At 39.3% G+C, this 3145-nt stretch overlaps 1 pseudogene; it reads right to left on the bottom strand.

Annotated features, from left to right (window-relative positions):
- Positions 1-1289: 1289 nt before the first annotated feature.
- On the bottom strand, positions 1290-2647 carry LOC132692926 (elongation factor 1-alpha 1 pseudogene; annotated as a pseudogene).
- Between the last annotated feature and the right edge of the window lie 498 nt (positions 2648-3145).

Here is a 3145-nt window from a genome sequence, read left to right as displayed (position 1 = left end):
TGAAATCTTGCCATTTGCAACAACATGGATAGATCTAGAGAGTATGATGCTAAGTGAAATAAGTCAGTTCAGAGAAAGACAAATACCACATGATTTAATTCATAAGTGGAATTTAAGAAACAAAACAAATGAACAAAGAAAAAGAAAGAAGCAAAAAAGCCGGACTCATAAATATAGAAAATAAACTGGTGTTTGCTAGAGGGGAGGTAAGTGGGGGGATGGGTAAAACAGGTGAAGGGGATTAAGAGTACACTTATCATGATGAGCACTGAGTAATGTATAGAATTGTTGAATCACTATATCATATACCTGAAACTAATATAACATTACATGCTAACTACACTGGGATTTAAAAATTATGGCAAAATATACATAACATAAAATTTACTAACCATTTTAAAGCAGACAGTTCAGTGCATTAAGCACATCCACATTGTTGTGCAACCATCAGCATCAGCCCTCTCCAGAACTTTCCATCTTCCCAAACTGAAACTCTGTACCCATTGAACACTAACTCCCCATTCTTCCACCTCCCAGCTCCTGGCATCTCCCGTTCTACTTTCTGTCTCTATGAATTTGACTGCTCTAGGAGCCTCATGTAAATGAAGTCCTAGAATATTTGTCCTTTTGTGACTGGTTTATTTCACTTAGCCTATGTCTTCAAGGATCATCCATATTGTAGCATGTGTTCAAATCTCCTCCCTTCTAAAGGTTGAATAATATTCTATTGTATACATCAACCACATTTTGTTTATCTACTCATCTGTCAATGGATATTTGGGTGGCTTCCACCTTTTGGTTACTGTTGCTATGAACATGGGCATAGAAATACCTACTCATATCCTTGCCTTCAGTTCTTTTGTGTATATATTTAGAAGTGGAATTGCTGGATCACATTGTAAATACATGTTTAATTTTTTTAAAAACCACTATTTGGTTTTTCATAGCAGTTACATCATTTTGCATTCCAACCAGCAATGCACAAGGGTTTGATTTCTGCACATCCTCACCAAGATGTTACTTGTTATATTTTGTTTTGTTTTTCTCACTAAACTTTTGTTTTAATGGGGCTCAAAAATCTGTGACAGATTTTTGGTCAAGTTGTTTCCATAAAAAAGTACTGATTTAAAAAACTAATAAATTGCCACACACACACACACACACACACACACCATTCTCCTTTTCTTCTGAAGGTTTTAGATGCACTGTTATCATTAACCAGTCTTTTACTATTAAACTTAAGTGGTCAATTGACACAAATAGTTCTGAGACCATTCTTTTACCACTGATTAAAACTGAGGAAGCAGGTATTGGGAATAATACTCATTTAGGTTTCTGAGCTTTCTAGTGACCTTGCCAGCTTCAGCTGCCTTTTTGTCCACTGCTTTGATGACACCTACAGCAACCGTCTGTCTCATGTCATGAACAGCAAAATGGCTCAGAGGAGGATAGTCAGAGAAGCTCTCAACACACATGGGCTTGCCAAGAACCATATCAACGATGGCAGCACCACCAGATTTCAAGGACTTGTGGCCATCTTCCAGCTTCTTCCCAGGGTGATGATCAATCTCCTTCAGCTCAGCAAATTTGTGAGCAGTGTGAATATAGGTGCATATCCAGCACTGATTTCGCCTGGATAGTTCAGGATAATCACCTGAGCTGTGAAGCCAGCTGCTTCTATTGGTGGGTCATTTTTGCTGTTACCAGCCACAGTACCAAGACAAACATTTTTGACAGACACGTTGTTGACCTTGAAGCCTACACTGTACCCAGGAAGAGCTTAACTTAAAGCCTCGTGGTGCACTTCAACAAACTTTACTTTAGTTGTAACACTGACTAAAGCAAAGGTGGCCACCATGGGTTTGAGAATACCAGTCTCCACTTGGCCCCCAGGGACAGTACCAATATCACCAATTTTATGGACATCCTGGAGGGGCAAAGTCTCCTCAGTTGGACGAGTTGGTGGCAGGATGCAATCCAGAGCTTCAAGCAGTGTGGTTCCACCGGTATTTCCATTTTTATGGGGGACTTTCCATCCCTTGAACCAGGGCAAGTCAGCATTTGGCATATTGTCACCATTCCAACCAAAAAGTGGCACAAGTGCTACTATGTTGGGGTTGTAGCCAATTTTCCTAATGTAGGTGATGACTTCCTTAACGATTTCCTCATATCTTTTATGGCTGTATGGTGGCTCAGTGGAATCCATTTTGTTAACACCAATAATTAGTTTCACACTCATGTGTAAGCCAGAAAGGCATGCTCACAGGTCTGCCCCTATGTGGAGACACATGCTTCAAATTCACACCAGCAGCAACAGGACAGCATGGTCAGCCTGAGATGTGCCTGTAATCATGTTTTTGATAAAGTCTCCGTGTCTTCCGGGCATCAGTGATGGTCACATAAAACCTGCTGGTCTTGAATCTCCACAGGGCAATATCAATGGTAACACCACGTTCATGTGCAGCTTTCAAGACCCAGGCATACTTGAAGGAGTCTTTCCCATGTCAGCAGCCTCATTCGCAAAATTTTCAGTAGTTCTTTTGTCACTCCCACCACATTCATAGATCACATAGCCAGTAGTGGTAGACTTGCCCGAATCTGCATGTCCAATGATGGGGATGTTGATAGGAGTTTTTACCTTTCTCATTTTGATTTACTTTTAGTGGTGGTTTTCATGACACCTGTGTTCTTGCAGCCAATTAGTTATGAAAAAAACGGTTTCGTTTTGTTTTTAATAATAGCCATCCAAATGGTGTGAAGTGATTTCTCATTGGTTTTGATTTAAATTTCTCTAATGATTAGTGGTGTTGAGAATCCTTCCTTGTACTTATGGGCTATTTGTATATCTTCTTTGGAGAAATGTCTGTTTGAGTCCTTTGTCCATGTTTTGAATTGGGTTGTTTGTTTTTTGTTGTTGAGGTGTAGGAGTTCTTTATATATTCTGTACATTAGTCCCTTATCTGGTAAGTAATTTGCAAATATTATCTCCCATTCTGTGGGTTGCCCTTTTACTCTCTTAATAGTGCCCTTTGATAACATTACATTTCTTTGGTTTGAGGAAAGCTAAATTAAAACTTGTTGCCAATGTTTTTGTGTCATATGTTACTTCTTGTACCATGTTACTTCTTGTATCATGTAAGAAAGA

The sequence above is a fragment of the Panthera onca genome, chromosome B1 (genome assembly GCF_046562875.1).
Source record: "Panthera onca isolate mPanOnc1 chromosome B1, mPanOnc1 haplotype 2, whole genome shotgun sequence".
NCBI classification, from domain to species: domain Eukaryota; kingdom Metazoa; phylum Chordata; class Mammalia; order Carnivora; family Felidae; genus Panthera; species Panthera onca.
Note: the sequence above shows the minus strand (reverse complement) of the source record. Positions and strands in the feature narration are given on the sequence as shown.